The sequence below is a fragment of the Amblyomma mixtum genome, chromosome 9, assembly GCF_055824585.1.
Source record: "Amblyomma mixtum isolate Tamu chromosome 9, ASM5582458v1, whole genome shotgun sequence".
NCBI classification, from domain to species: Eukaryota; Metazoa; Arthropoda; class Arachnida; order Ixodida; family Ixodidae; genus Amblyomma; species Amblyomma mixtum.
The window spans coordinates 94,346,260-94,362,933 of record NC_143020.1 but is presented as its reverse complement, the minus strand read 5'-3'; the positions used below and the strand labels follow the sequence as shown (position 1 = coordinate 94,362,933).

Here is a 16,674-nt window from a genome sequence, read left to right as displayed (position 1 = left end):
GGGGGGGATTCCTTTCGCCGAACGAGGGCGTTGCTTACCACACCGCTTCTTTGGCGTGAGAGAGTCGCGCCGCGACCCGCTTATCAATCCTGTCAGCTGATGAGAACGGTGCATGCATTATACGACAGGCTGCCGCCGGGACTGCAAATTGTCGAAAGCGAGTCAGGAGATACAGAGAGAAGAAAAAGTAGTGAAAGAGAAGACGGCGAATGAGACGGAAGAAGAGAAAGAAAAACGAGCCGTCGGCGCGGCGTGACATTGAACTTGAACGGCATGGTTGGAATCTGTCTAGTAGGGGGACGATGCGCGTGTGTGGGTCGCTGGGGTTTGGAAGAGCGGAAATAAATTCAAACACGCCCGGGCTGCGCATACGGTTGCAAGGTCGTCGTCGTTCAGGTGTTTCGCCCCCCTTTTGCGCACAATTTTTATTACCATTCCTGTTTCCTTTTTCTTTGCTTTTTGTCGTCAGTTTGGCCCTCGGGATAACCTATTGAATTAAGTACGCCTGTTTCGCCCACTTTCGGATGCGTCTTATGCGTGTCTGCAAGCGGGCCTTCCCACGCTTTTATTTTTTTCTACATTTCCCGCGCGCAGCTTCTTAACTCGTTGTGCTGGGGGTTATTTTTGGGCCTGGTTGGCGAGCGCGTTTTTATTTTTTACGCTTAAATCAGGACGATAACCTAGGAAAGGAAGTAACAACTGTCAACCTCTCCTTTCCCGTCCCCCCCCTCCCCCCTCGAGCATCACATTTGTGTGCTTGACTGTTACAAATTCTTTAAACCGAGCAGTCAAAACGGAGGGAAAATTGCGTGAAACATGTGAAGATTGCGTGAAACATGTGACCTATTATCTATTCCGAACCCACTTGGGCCCCTTCAGTTCTCAACGGAATTTTATATTGCGTCGAGCAGACAAAAAAAAAAAAGTGCCTTGCAATCGCGTTCCGGTAAAGAGCGACGGAAAGGTTATAAAATTATGTCAAGAATGAGTACGATTTTATTTCGCTTTCACGAACAATCAGTGCAGCGTCCACAAGGAGCTTCAGAAAAGTTCTCCCGGAACGCACCGCACGTCACTGTGTAAGCTCCAAACGCAGATCAGTTATAACGAGGTAACCGGTGCAAACCGCAGCCAAGTAAATCGATCGTCTCCATTGCAATAAACGTGACAGGAAGGAGGGGTATATAGGAAGAAGAGCAGGCAGCAGGGTTGGGGGAGGCATGCCAACGCTCTGCCGCAAATTTGGCGCGCTCGAGGGGCCCCCGAGGAAGAAGACGATGACGAGGTTCGTCAATCACAGCCGGGTCTCCCGCCACATAGGGGTCAGTGTGCCGAAGTCCAAAGACCACGAATGTCACAGACCGCGGCGTCTCCCTCCGGGCGCCGTCTCACATCTCCGGGGTGTCGGCCTCGGCTTGCGGGTTGCTCGCTGCCACGGCTGAAGGCTGCTCCATTGATTCATCCGCTCGCCACCCAACCCCCCGCAATGCCGCAGGAGAGGACACCACCGAGATGGCATGCTCATCGCGATGGCAGCTCTGCCGGCGCCTCGGGGAGGTCGTCACTCCAAGGTCACCGCGCCGCCGGCCCGCAAGCCGTCACGGCTGGTGTCATTCCTGGGAGTGGACAGATGCCGGCAACATGTGCGGTCGGCGACTGAGTCGACCCCTCCTAGCGCGACGGTGATTTGAGCCGCGGCTCTTTATGTGCTTTTCTTCGCGGCCACTGACGACGGGCGACGATGACGCGGTTCCTGCGGCCCTCTCTTTCCGAGCTCCTCTTGTAGTACAGCCGTCGCCGCGGAGTCATCAACCACTGGCTGGGTCATCCAACACGTGTTCCGAGCGCTCTCCTTTTTCACGGGCACTGATTGCCCCGCCACTTTCGTTTTCCTTTAACCTCGTTAGCGCCTTGAGACGAGACGTCCGCGTCATGTCTATATCAACCGTTATAGTACTTCCTCAATTGTCAGTGACTGACCGCGAGTCAGCAGTGTCTTTGCTTTGACCCCGACTTTTACAGTACGCATTTAGTAGTACGGAAATAAACCACAAAGGTTGATTTGTCCTCGGGGGTCTTGGAAAGAACCAAGAAAATACCCTCTTCGGCGCTACTGAAGATAGAAAGGCAAGGTGGAGTCTAAAATAAACAAATTGGATGAGGGTGCCCACTTGCACCATTCAAACATACTCGTAATTGCGTCTACCATACCCTTCTATCCTACCCTCTAAATTGCGCGTCTTCCAGGCTCCCTTTGCGATGATGAGCTTTGAAATTGTCTTGTTTGTAATATATCTAGACCTCGTCGTTCCCGTTCCGGTCTTCCTAGCCTAGCTTCGAATCTCACGAACGGTCCGTTATCAATGGTGTCCCGGAACTCGATGCCCCGTCAGCTGCTCACAGCACCTTGCTTCGTTCTCATGCGCGAAAATAAAGAAGCATTTACAATAGCTCGGTAGTACGATACCTCAGTTTATAAAGACCCCCTTGGCCCCGTGCCCTGCAATCTTCCCTGCCCATATTTGAAAAGCGCTATGGACAGGCCGTCGAGTCCATTCATACAAAGCAGGTCACGGGCTCCGAACTGCTCTTTCCAGAGGGCAGCGGCCATCGTCTTAACGCAACACGGGGGCTCGTCAGCACGGCTCCACAATAGAAGGAAGCAAGACGGCAGACCCCCGACCGGAGGCGGCGGTGCAGGGGATAAGTGATGCCGCCGGGATGAACGTTCTTTCACCGACGTCCGCCCCCGCAAATGCCGTCTCGCCGCCGACCGAGGGTCACCATCACTGGCGTCGTGGAGGAAAGACAGCACATCCTCCCTTTTTTGTTGCTTGATGAGCCCGGATTCCCGAGAATCAGCTACTATCCTCCTTTCCTTCCTCCTCCTTCTTATCCGCCAGCACCCCCCCACGCCCCCTCCGCCGCCTGAGGGAGTTGGTCGCTGCATCGTGCAGACATGCACACGTCGTAGTACTACTCGTCATCTTCTAGCCGCAGGCGTCAGAGTTGGGTGCAGAGCCGTCCTGCCGGGATCCTTGACTTTTCATGGCTCACACCAGCGTTGCTGAAAAGCTAAACTGACGGGCACAGGCTTCATCCGGTCTTCGTGTAGTGTTCAAGATGCCTTGAGTCCTTGTTCAGGCATCTCAAAGTGTACACAAAGCACAAATTCATCTAGGAGACGTTCCAGACTCCTACACATTCCTTCGCTACTCAAGGGGGAGAATAAGCTTCGTTTTTCCTACTCGGACTCGTGGCTTCGGGAATGCTGAACGGAATTTCGTTGCGCCGTTGGCTGGGGGTCTCGCCGTCGTCATTTCGCTTCCTGTCTTCGAGGAAACTCGGCCTCCGCCCCTCTTCGTTGCCGGCGCGCGCGCTGGTTCTCTCGCCCAGGCGATTCGGGCGGCTTCTTATTTTTCTCAGTCTCGCCAGAAAGCTGCCGGCAGCAAGTCATAACGCAGCGGCGGCAACGGCCAACGCGGATATGGTGGCGGTAACGTTCGAGCGCGCGGTTTCGACAAGACACCCCCCCCCCCCCCCCCCCTTCCCTCCTTGTACATTATCGCCTTTCCTCTCTCCATTCATACACGCTCCTAGGACTGGCGCCACGGCACCGCCATTCAGAAAACCCACCACTGTGTGCCGCCTCGTAGAAACGTTAGAACCACTGTGGGGTTGTCTCTGTTTGTAGGTCTCGCTCGGTATCGTGTGTGGCGGCCGTGGGACAGTCGTGAGGTGTGTGTGTCATTGAGCAAGCCGGATCACTGGTTCCCTCTCTTTTTCCAACCCCCGGCAGAGTGCTCTGCGTAGAATTCCGGGAGATAGTACGACTTTCTCTCTCCTAGTGGAACGCTATGTCGGACATGGCGAATGCGATGGGAGGTGCCACTGAAAGAACTTAGTTCTGCGCTCACTCCTTTCCTCTTGGTGCCTCTACGCCGGGTCTTAATGCTCGTAGAGATGGCCTTGTTTTGATAGTTCATGAACTACTCGGCCTGAGCTTCCGGAAGTGGTCTATGTCAGCCAATATATCGAAAGCCTTTTTGTTAATTTACAGAAATTGACTCATCAGATATCACTTATTGTAAACAATAGCTAGGTAGCTGAAAACATTGCATTCCGGTGATTTCTTACGGTGTTTAGCGGACCTAACTTTGTGGCACTCTTTAGCTGTTCTAAATCATGAGTATGTTTCAGTCTGATAGAAAGTATTCATCATTCTCTCTACTCGACAGAACACGCCTATTGGTTTGCCTCCTAATTGAGAAATTATTTGGACTTTTATGCTAACCTCGTCCACAAGCGACGAAATGTGTCTCAGAACTTGTTGCAAATCGTTTTCATATTCTTTGTCCGGTGTTACTCATACCCCACACGATGTTTGAAGAGTCTCTTGACTCAGGTTAGTAGACCACCATCGAGCTGCACACAAACAGAACCGGCGACCTTCATTCAAGGGTCGAGTTCGAAACTACCTGGCTTCGCCCGGGCATTCCACTCCGCGTGAATGGGAGTCCTTGGCCGTTCACGCCCAGGACTTCCGCTGTGACTTTGAGGGCTCCGTCATTGTCACAGCACGGTGTTCCTTACGCGAGTCAACACGTAAAAGAGAGCGGCGCCCTGGGCAAAAAGATCCGGGTCGAGTTCCGGTGGCCACAGCCGCAGCACGTCTACAACCTCCTCCTCCTTGTACACTCCCCGCTGTCCGGGACCCTGCCCAATTCCTTTGTCATCGTCCCTCAATGGCTCTCAACTCTCTGCTCTATCTCTGCGTTTTCCTCAAAGAATCGCATTTTCAGCACAAAAAAAAAAAAGTAAGCACCAGCTCCTGTGTGTCTTGCACGGGACAGAGGGCCGTTAAAGAACTGTCTTCGTGCGTACCACCCTTCGCTATTCTTTTCCCTCTTTTTCCGCTCTTCATTCGAGAAATTTGGCGGTGTCCCCGTGGACGGAAAGACACTGGCGACCGGAATACGCGAACGCCTTTCCTTTTGTCCGCTGTGATGAGTCTTTCTCGGGTTCGGCCCTGACCTTTCCCCTCTAGGAGAGCATGGCGCGTGCAAGACCCTGTCATCAAGCCCCGGCACCACCGCAACGCCACGCTTAACGTGTTCTCTGGCGCAACGGCTCCGAGTCCCAGTGTTGCTGGCGTGCTTACTTGCGGATTTTCGTTTTTGTTCTCGTTGTCGAGCGCGGGGCATCATCACGCCCTACGTGGTTACTTTCTTTCATCTACGGATCCTATTGTCCTCTGTTCGGTGCTCGCCCTCACGGTAACGAAACGCAAGAGCGAGTGTAGTGTCATGCGTCACAACTTGACGCCGTACTTCTGATATGACATCCACGAGAGAGCGTATCGCCACTGAACTTTCTTCCTCCCACATGTTTTTTTTTTTGTCTTCAATGACGGTCGATTGACCCAGCCACTACCGATATCTCGTGAGGGAGTTATCACTTTTGTTCTATGTTCCGTGTCTCTCTTCAGCTACTCAGAGCATAGAAACCAGACAACATTTCTTGGATATCACTCTGTTCATTGTTAGACGCGCGCGTTTCTTTCTGAGAAGAATGTCCCAAAGCAGTTCTGCCGAATAGACACGCTGAAAAGCCACTCGGTAATTGAACGTCCTACTCACTCGTTGCCACCTCTTCCGATGCAGTTCTAACTCTACCAATCTTCGCCTTCTATACCAGCTTCTATACCAGCAGTGGCTACCAGGAGCTTGCTCGTTACTAGTTCTATCAAGGCAGTTGCAGCTCTCTTACCAGAGGCTTCCTGGTGACCAGCTCTTCGGAGCAGGACTATTCCTTCTCAAAATGGCTTGCGAAATTTTCGCGTCGAGTCACGTTAGCTTTAACTGAAATAAGCCCAGAAAGAAGCGGACTGAACAGGCCAGCAAAAAAGAAACGCCTTGCTTGCACGCCAAACTACTCCCAGAGCGGATCTCCCGCGCAATCACGTCCTTCTTCTCATCCTGCCCCGCTTTTTTTTATTTCCTTTTCCTTGCTCGCTCCTTTGCTTCGAGTCACGAGAGGCGTATATCTTTTTTAGTCGCATCCTGTGCGAGCCAACTCCGTCAATGAAGGGCCCTCTGCGAAGCAAGGCACTTGTTACACAGCTTGCGTGGCGAGGAAGTGTGTGTGTATGTGGCACGCACCTACACTTCCGAAACGCGATAGGGCAAATGAATGAAAAAGGATGACAAAGAAAAAAAATAGATGCCCAAGGAAGGCTGCTGGCAGTTTCTTTTCTATGAACTTCAGCTACGAGTTCTTTGGTTGACGATAGTCATAGAGTGTTGCTTGTAAAAGCTATGTCGAGGACTAATAATCTATGTCGTTAAAGTTGACGCGGTTCTTATATAGTTCGACAAGACATTGCTCCCCGGAGGAGTCGACAATGCAATATTCTTTAGCAGTTGGCTCGAAATTTCAAAACTTGGTGCTACCGCGGCAAATCTTTCAATGATCGGCAGATATCCGGCGCACGTACTCTACAGGGGCTAATCTGGCGGGTTCAGTAACGAAGGTTCACTGAATAATGAGGAGCAGTCATACTCGAAATCAGGTATAGTGTCCTTGCGCTATCAGTAGTTTGCTGAGCTGCCACCGCCCACCACCTCTTTTACGTGCAAAACCTACAGCCACTCCGCTAACCTATTTCGTTTGCCCTACTTTCATTTTTTTTACTTGTTTGATACCATGCACGACCGGTAGGCTTATACACCGGATTGCACGGTATCCGTCCGCAAAAGCAGCCCTATCTCGGCAGCCTCTGCGTGTGTCACCCCTAGGCGCGGGAAGTGTAACGACGGGAGGGCACCAATCGCTTCCTCCACGCGCCTGGCACCCCGCTCTGTTAATCTGCGTCCTTCTCTTTGTTTTGTTCTTGTTTCATTTGTGTCGACAACAGAGAGAGAAAAAAAGGGGGGTCACGCAGAATGGAGCACACTAGCTTAGAGGTTGTCCATATGTTAGCCAGGATCCTGGTTATAGCTGGATCTTCGCAGCATTAGGTCACATAAAATGGCTTCAAGACAGGTTGGTCAGGATGGACATCTTCTGGAACCAATCAGCAACTTCAATGAGCCAAAACCAGACTAGACTAATCTTTCTGCGACGTTATTAGCGCTTCTGAGGTTGATCCGCCAACTAATAGAAAAAGGAGTGGTCCCGGTTTGTTTAGTTTGTAGAGCGCGGGCCCGAAATAAGCACTGGTCTCTGGGTCAGTGACAATGGCGCATTCATTTTGCTTTTTTCCGCGGCAAACATTCCGAGGAAGCTGTGTATCTTTAGCCGTGTGGCAAGGTTCATGTGTATGCTAATGACTGATCACTCCTTTGAAATCTACTCCGCCTTGGGGGATTCCCCCTAAAAAGATTGGACTAATAGGCGGTAGAAACCTAAGAATCCTGGAACTTTCTCAACAGCATGCATTAATGAATTGAAGGTATTTCATGCTAACCACTGATATCGCCTCAAGTTCCGCTAGAGAGATTGCTTGCTTCTTCGTTTACTACTTTATTTCTGACAACTGCAAGCAACTCTCTGTTGCCATCCGTGTCTGAAGCCTCGGCAGGGCAGGATGTTCAAGGTATGGGTTTCTCCCCATCCGCCGCGGCCACACGGAAGACTTCGCGCTCTAAAATAAGCGCCTTCTAAGGCTGAGCTCTCATTGGAGAACCTCAGTGCTTTTGAGAACAAAGAAGGACAAACAAAACAAAAACAGTTTCCACTTGAAATTAAATTTGCGTCGAATACAGAATAACGCAAAATTAATAGCGACGAAAAGTTAAAAAAAAAAGCACGGGAAGCCAGCAAGAGTGACCCAAACGGGCAGACTTGCCAATCAAGGTATACCGACGTTTCAGTGCAATTGTGTTCTCCGTTAAAACTCGTTTCAACACACTTCGCGTAATACTGACGTGCGTTTTGTACCTGCCATGGTTTACGGCTAAAGGGGAACGCCTGGAAGATCCATTCGTGTTACTTTTGCCTCGGCTTTTACTTATAGTTAAAGTTTGCGAATCCACGTTTGCTTAGCCGGGAAATGTTTCAATATCGCTAATCGCTCACGGAGGCTTCCGTTATTTGCCTCCCTGTCTCCGACACGTCACCAAAGATGAAGGGTCGAGACAAGGCCGAATAGAGCCGACATTCACACGTCACTCGCCAGTGCAGCCATCCCCGACCAAGATGCAGTCTTCGCTAAAGCGGCCCTTGGATTCCTCAACAACGCCTGTTTGTACGGCTATCGTTTTTCTACGCATATAAGCCGGCTTGTATCAGCCGTTGGCTGCCGGGATAACACACTGGCTCTTTGGGCTAGTTGGTTAAGCGCGATAAGCTGTTTTTCCAACAGCGTCGGGCCGAGGATAGTTGAACTCGCCATTCAATGTGCGGGTCTGTACTATCCTGTTAACAAACAAAGCAGCTTGGAAGATAGAGACGGAAAAATTTAAAAGACTCCCAAGGAAACGGGCAACTTAAGCTGCACCACTTTTTATAGGAGACAGGTTCCTGATAGACCTGGCCCATATCAAGACATAGGCTATTTAATGACAGTGTCAGCTTCCTGGGGCGCGTAGTGAACACCTGGTCATATATTGCATCCATGCTGTAGTGCACGTGGTCGACACTTGGTGTACACGTGTTCTTATTGGTGAACTTCGTGAAAGTGAGAGAGTTCCCAGTTACGACATACAGCGATGGCCACGTGGTTCATCCAGGACCAAGGACTTGAAAGTAGATATCAGTAGATATCAAGGACTCGAACGTAGATATCACAACCTAATCCTTACTTTCTGTCCCAATTGTCAGCACTTAATCTGTGCAACCGACAGAGTACTCCAGGCACATCAGTGAATATCGGGAACAAAATTAGTGGTAAAAAAGTCTTTAGACATTTCACTTCAAGGAGCAAATTTATCACTCAGTGTTCATCAACACTGCTTCGGCCAACGGCTGCTGTTCTCGGCGAACGCCGTAATTCCTTACTTTTGGTGGACAGTGACTTGTTGCTCCACCGACAAGTGCAAAAACGAAGCAAGCCTTTTTTTTATGTCCCTCAGCTTCTTCGGAGCTCTGTTTTTCGCTCTAGCCGTAATGTCCACAGCGTTGGCCGCTGTCGGCATTCCTTTGAATCTCCTCCCATTGCACGAACCGGCCACCGTAGGCGCCACATTTAAAGTGCAAATGGTTGTTATTAACGAGCTTCCCACGACGACGCCCCCCCCCCCCCCGTCCTCCATTCTGCAATCGTCCGCTTGCGATAAAAGATCAGTCTCCCTCCCGCCTTCTTTTCCGATCTTCTTAACCCAATGAGCCGGCAATCCGAAACGCATGCAGATAGTCTAGCAAATGCTCGATGGAACAAAACAGTAAACAGCGCGGGCAGTAAAAGAAGTGAGAAGCCGAGAAAGATTACGGAATGTAAATGGGCCTTGCACACATACACTAACGCAAGCAGGCAATGGCGTGGGTCGCCATACCGTATGCCCGTAAACGAGAAGCAAAAAAGAAGACGAAGGCAGAGACGAAGCCGAAGAAGTGTCCCGTGGCGGCGGTGCATAGAGAAGTACCGAAATCGCCCGGCGAGATAATCGCTAATAATTAAAGCAAAAAAAAAGTAGTGTGGACTCCATGCAGGGATATCGCATACATATATACAACAAGCACGCGTAATAGCTGCGCTGCGCTCGCGTTCTCTTCAAGAGGAGCGGCCGGCTTCAAGGTCGTTTTCTGTCGGGCCCGCTCCAGACACGCGCCGTCCCCCACGTCTTCCAGTCGGTTTCTTACCCCCTTGTCTCGTTCCCGTAGACCCTCAATCCTGGGGGCTCTCTTACGTAATTGCCCGGGCGAGACCAGGAGATCGTGGGTACCGCCTCCTCCTCCCCCAGGAGACCGTTTTAATTAGCGGGCCTTCTCCGGGCTTTCTATTATCATTACGCACGAGCAAGTGACAAGGGCGAAGAGAACACGTCGCTTCTGCGAAGCTTCCTACTTTCGCTCTTTAGTCGTCCTGATGAATCCCTCCGCTGCCTCGTTTGCTGGCACGGCACGGCTTGGCGTGCCCCAAAACTGTCGTCGCTGACTAGGGGAACAACTGACTGACAAGGGGCGCTTGCATCAGGGCTTGAATCGCTTGTTTCCCAGTGTGTAACGAGTGTGTAGCAGAACCTATAAAAATTCAGGCGGAGCACTTCAGTCAACTTACGTGCAGCAAGGCGAAAGCCTACGTGCCATCCTGCTGAGCTCTCTGGAGCGCTTCTGATTCTTCATTGTGTGCATTTGTCCGGTCTTATGCTCGTTATAACCGATTTCGAATTACGACATACCACACATGCGTTATATCTGGTGTGTTCGTTACAGCCAATTTCGAGCTACGACATACATCTTCGTTATATCCGGTGTGCTCCTTAAAACCGATTTCGAGTTACGACGTACTGCACCTTCGTACTATCCGGTGTGTTTGTTACCACCGATTTCGTGATGTCCTTGCCCAACCAGTAACACTGTGGTAGCTTAACCTCTTCGGAATGACGCGAAGGGCTTCCAGCAAAAATCGGTCCACCGCAGAACCGTGGTCGGGGGCCCGTGTCCAAAGAGCTGTCACGCTCAAAGAAGGAGCATGAGGAGGGACGCCTCCCAGCGGGACGACCCGGAACTGATCAGCGGGAGTCCATTTGTGCTGTACGGTCGTAATTCAAGCAGCATTTACTTTAAAGGCCGTGCTAAGAATGTCAATTCCTCCGCACAAAGTGAAGAGGCGACTTGCCGCCTTCTTGAGACTCGTGGGCAGGGCGCGGGAAGCCGTCTGCGGTGTCTTTGCAAAGACCGGAGCACGAGTGAAGTTACGTGATCCGGTGCAGTTGAGTTGGACATTTCAGCTGGAGGCGAATGCTACGAACTTAAAATATGGAAGTAGCGATTATTTACGTGCCGAATTTACTGTACACGGTGGGAGTGTGGGCTAGATCTCCCGCAGGAACTTTCGTCAGCTTGATGGTGGTTATTACGTACTTGTAGGCTGCTCCACTTTTTGGATGTCACTTGAAATAAATCAGATGACCTGCATCCACTATTGCTCATTATTGGTCCTCGAAGATCCTCGTCCTGTGGTACCTGTCGTACTGTGGTCTCTTAATTTGTGTGGGCATTGAAAAAGTGCCGCTTGCATCAAAGCAACCAAGCCCTTCACGCCCGCTTCACAGGCGTCTTCGGGTGTGACGTGGCACAGTTCGAGTTCACTGAAGTACAACCTCCTGGGGCCTCTCACGCTAGGAGGAAACGTCCTGGTGATTGAACTCTTTCACCCCTCGCCGCCCACGGGTGATTAAAGATCGGAAACCACGCGCGAACACAAAAAGGCGGTGGGGGATGACTCGCCTGTCCGAGCTTATAAAAGGGGCGGCCGCGGTGAGGGGTTTGCAGGTAACCGGCCTCGAGCTCGGCGTGGGAAGTTGAAATGACAGGGTGTATAGGGCGACCCAGTGAAAAAATACGTACGACGGGTCCTGGTGCCGGCGCCTTGGGGGCCTCTTGATCGTCTCAACGCCAATTTGGTTAATCGACGCTGATAAGTGCGCAACGCCGCAGACGGGGTTTTTTTTTTTCTTCTCTCTTGTTTGCGTACTTTCTCCTCTGCATCGACCGACTGGTCAACTCGTGCGAACCGTCAATGGACCGGGGAAAGACGGCGAAACTGGTTCTTAAGGTCCGAGAAAGACGGGGGTGTCGCTTTTGCTTCACGATATACTTACACACTGGCCTGAAGGAATGCAGACCGGGCGGCTCCTTTGCTGCTGGCGTTGTCAGCAGTCCCTGTGAATGTCTGCGGATATTAATGGAGAACCGATTGTCAGCTTCCATGTACGGGTATGCGGCTGAGTACGTACGGCTGGGTTGTCAGCGAGAGTTCTACAGTCAACTATCGATGATTCGAGCTCGAAAGTGGGCTGGAATGTTTTGTCCGAATAAACCGAAGTTCGAGTTAAACGAGATTCCACGGAGGAGCTCGACCGAAGCGGGAGTTCATATAAACCGGGAGTCCGAATTAAACGAGTTAGAATGAACGACATTGCCTTGCATACAAGCAATGTCGTGGCTTAGCAATGCTAGTAGGCTTAGCTCAAGCTGCCAACAGGCTACCTATTTTTTCTGTAGGCTGACCAAAGACAAAAGCCACCCCTCAAGAATGCTCGCATAGGGATAGAATGTGTAAAGGCTACAAGGAAACGCTTGTGACGCCATACCGAGGGAGTGAATAGCGCTACTTCGGTCGCAGAGATGTCAAAATGAGTAGTTAATTCATAGTTAATTCAATATCAGGCTGCTTAGAGCTGGTACCAGCACGAACACAGGAGCAGGCATGTTATCACTACGAAGCGATATTTATTTACAGCGTTAGCCAAAGAAACAATTACAGTATAGTAAAAGAATAAAACACTCGAAGCTTCCGCAGTTTGTTGCGCGGCGTGTTAGTCAACTCGGCACGCAGAGAATACGCCTCGCGTCTACCATCGGCAAAACCGCGCACACGAATAGATTCATTGACGCATTCGCAGGCCTCTTAATTGGCCGTCGTGAATCCGCTCGCGGAGCATCATCCGGTCAGATAAGAAAAAAAGCGAGTTAGTCCTATCGCTGAAGGCAGGTTTCGAAGGGGGGCTGAAATGGGAAGTGGAAAGCGCCTTTCTGTCAGCTGACCGCTTCGTCGTCTTCGGCAGCAGCGGGCGACTTACAACCTGCGGCTGGCATTGGTGCGGCCTTCCAACTATCGGCCAAAGACTTCTCGGCCTGACATCGGCGCTCCGAAGAAACGATGCGTGCGTGTGTTCCCGAACTACTTCTTTCTCTGCCGTCTTTTTTTTTTCTTCTTCTTCTATTCCAAGAACCAAAGAACAGTTGTGGCTCCTCAATTTTCGTCGGCTTCTTTTCTCTTTGCTTCTTTTTGCTTCATAGTCACTCTTGAGCTACGCCAGAGAGACACGTTCTTGTCTGACCCGGGCTTTTATTTTTGCGTCCCCCCCCCCCCCCCCTCTTGCGGCTGAGGGAAGGGAGTTGAACTCCTTCCCACAGCCACGCCGCAGCATTCCACGGCGGGCTCAACCTGTTTCGCCCGTCGCCAATGCGACTCAGGGACTCCCAGACAGCGCTAAGAATTTCGGAGGAGCTGCTACGGCTACCTCCCTCACTCTGGTCTGCTTTCTCTTTCGACTATTTTGTTGTCCTTCTATAAAATACACCCGCGGACAAGTGCACGGGGTGGTGAAATTCGGCGTCCTCTTAGAAACTGGGCGTGCGGTGGACTCGGCAAAAGTTTTGCAACCGAAGGAATGCACGCGAAACTAGGAGGTTGTAACAAAATGTATCCCGGGAGCGAAAATGCAGAACCAGCCTGAAAGAAACGACTTCACGGTTCGCCGGTTCCCTTCAAAGAAACGGTGCCCGCCTCGAAACTCTGTAATGCAACATCGCGAACACATCTTCACAGTTTGCGAACATGAGAACGCCGCATGGCGTTTTTTACAGGGGCTCTCTCGAATTTGGTCTCTGGAAGCGAGTCATTCGAATTCGGTGCACGTATACGCAAGTATGGGTGGGGTCCTCGTATTCGCGTCGTCTACAGGTAAGAAAACAAACCCGTCCCTACTCTCGCCATTCATGCGTATTCCCCCCACCCGAATCTTTCTCGGTCACGTACTTGACTTGGCTCGCCCTGACAGGTATCTTTCCCTCTTCGCTCGCCTGCAGTGCCGAAAAGCCCGCCTGCTGTTTGTCAGCGAGCGATTACGCCGACTTCTTTGTCTGCTGACTCTTGGATTGACTTGCATTGCTTCGTGCGCTAACTTTGCGACCTGGTGTTGCGGGTTCGAAGCACTCCAGAGGGGTGTATCTGAACTCGCAGTATCACCAGAGATTACAGGGCTGTATACCTTGCGATTACAGCGTCTGCACAACCGACGATGATGCTCATGGGTCTAGCTTGGCTCGCCTTGGCTCAACCTTAGACGGCTTCGCGCGTGCTTGACTCGTCTCGGCTGGAGCTCTACGCCCTTCGTTTGCTTCTTCTTCAAAGCTTGTCTTCAGCTTTCCTTTTTCTATTCTTGTTGTGTCTGCGTACCCCCCTTCAAGCCATTCATGCCGGAGTGCCGGCTTTCGGCCGCATACGTGCTTCAACGGGTGTTTTTTTCTATTCTTTTTACCTCCTTCGGGGCGCGGCCGCCGTGACCTCCCTCTGGCGGGTATTTGTTTAATCGCGAGCTTTCTTTCCTCGTGCTTCGTTTCTGCTCTTTCGTGCCGATGCATCCTCATCGCCTTTTCTTTTCACGTCGCTCCTTCCTTCCACTAGGAGGCGCTTTTTCGCTTCCTTTCTTTATTTTTGTCTCGTCTTGGCTTGTCTGCGCGTCTGGCTTCTGGTATGTAGCCTCCCCACGTGGTTGCGAGCTTCACGATGTGTCTGCGGCGGCCGCGTATGAAAAGCGGGCCGACACCCTTCTTTCGCTGGCGCAGAATCCGGGACCATCCATTTCGGTCTTAAGGCGCGCTCACTGCCGCGCCGCCTTCTTGCTGCTTCTTCCTCCTGTTAGTTTTCCTTTATTCTCTTGTTTCCCCTTCTTTAACCCTTCCTTTGCTCCCTGAGTATGATGTATGCCATCGTGCCTATAATTCACGGCTTGATTTGTTTGCTTCATTCCTATCTGCATTTGATGCCGTCTTTTACCCTTTTAACAATCCACTCTTCGGCGGTCGGGCTGAAGAAGTCGATGCTCTGGAGCGCGCTGGGAGGCAACCTGCGGGAAGAGGGAACGTGAGACCGCGTTCGTGGTGCAAACGCACCCCGAAAAGAGCCCGCACGTCAACGACCGGAAAGGCGTAATTGCCTTGTTTAGTAAGGTTAGTGAAGTCTTGGGGGGCTCGCTGGATTACTGGCGCTCGTCGGGCGCCTGCTGAGAACGCGTACGTTACGTCACGATTTGGGCGCGTTTTCACGTAGCGGAAGCGTGCATTCCCTTCGACGCCCACACGCCGCGTTCCTGATTGGCTGGATGCCGTACGTCGACAGCGAATCAGAGAAGGTGAAGGAGCGGCAGGGTGTTAAAGCAGCAGTTCCGAGCTAATCCCCAAGTTTGTTTCCTTCCCACCAGGTGTCGCGTATGGATTGATGAATTATCATCATCATCATCACTGAAATCTCTCGACAAACGTTTTCTTGAAAAATTTATTTCTGAAAGCTTCCAACCCTAGTATTATCCGCCAAAAAAGTCATGTTATCCATGGAAAAACCGAGGTCACCACCAAGCGGTTACATATGGCAGCAGTCGTCGAAGTGTAATGCGGTATTTCGCGACCGATTGTCTTGTAGTTAGGCAACCGAAGAACTACTCGAACCTGGCATCATAATAGAAACTTTTGTACGCCAAATGTCATCGTAACGTCGCAGGTTAGAATAGCCATGATTAGCAGTGACACCTGCGTATAAACCCAAAGCCTCGTTTTCCGCGCGCTGATTGCAAGAACAAAGATGCAAAAGAAACAAAGGGCGGGGGTGGGGAGATTAAGCTTCGACTGAAACAGAACAAAAAGAGAAAGGGGCCACTGGCGAACAAGCTTGCATCTTTATTTCTCTCATATACGCGTCAGGCGAACTTAAAAAAAAATAAAGTCCATGAAGACGGCCGGAGTGAGGCATCAGCTCCACCGCCTATAGATATTGCTCGAGCGTATCGTAGAGGCGTTCTGCTGTTTACATCCGCAAGCAGCGAAGCGGGAAGTCGATGTTCTACGCCCCAGTATAGACCGCGCGAGCTACGGGCAGCACCACCACGGGCGGCCTCTTCAAACGCGTCGCCCCCTACCTCATCAAAAACTGCTCCCTCTCTGGTCACAACAATGCCACCACCGATCCCTCCCCACACCCCCCAGCTCCACACGGACATTACAAAACCGTGACGATCATGACCAGTAAGGAAGAAGAAGAGGCCTAAGCACGTTGCCTCCTCTTTAGAGGTACATATATCCATCTAGCACGCTGCTCTGCTAAGGCCCGGATAGAGGATGTGGTCACCGTTTAGCGAATCCGTTTAGTGTAGCGCCTCGCAGTGCATTCTCAGTGACGGCGACGCGTGGCGAAGCCGTGACGAGAGCATCATCGAGTCGGAAACGCGAAGCACCGTTCCACAGGGTATACGCAGCGTTGCACGCAACTTAGGGGACAGCGGCGGCGTGGCGGCAAGCCGATCGGGCGCATAATGGCCGTGCCGTGTACTACTGCATACGAGGAGGGAAACGCGCGCGAGAGAGCGTGAAATTGTCGTAATGGGGTCGAGTATCCGCACTCTCTCCAACAACGTTGGTACCGACGCTGCTGCCTTCTAGTGCGGAGAGCGTTGAGGCCGTCCTAGTCGGTCAGTCAGTCACGGAGCGTGAGCGCTCTTCTGTCTTTCTTAAAAAGGGAAGTGGATTCACGTCTTTCGCATTGCAACAAAGAAGAACGGATCGATTGTATTTGACGTGCCTGCATGTATATGCCGCTCTTACACAGAGTTCTGAGGAAGTCAAATCAGTGAACGCTTGAGAGGACACAGCCTTTATATTTTACTCGCCCTTTTTGATGGTACAGACCCCATGTTTTATATGTTTTTTGGAAAGTAGTGCTCGAGTTTTTTA

General features: G+C 51.3%; 1 protein-coding gene across 1 annotated transcript in view; it reads left to right on the top strand.

The window, feature by feature from the left end:
- Window positions 1–16,674, top strand: part of LOC149330199 (G1/S-specific cyclin-D2-like) — a 75,406-nt gene that overhangs the window by 40,936 nt on the left and 17,796 nt on the right. The gene's annotated exons all lie outside the window — the stretch shown is intronic.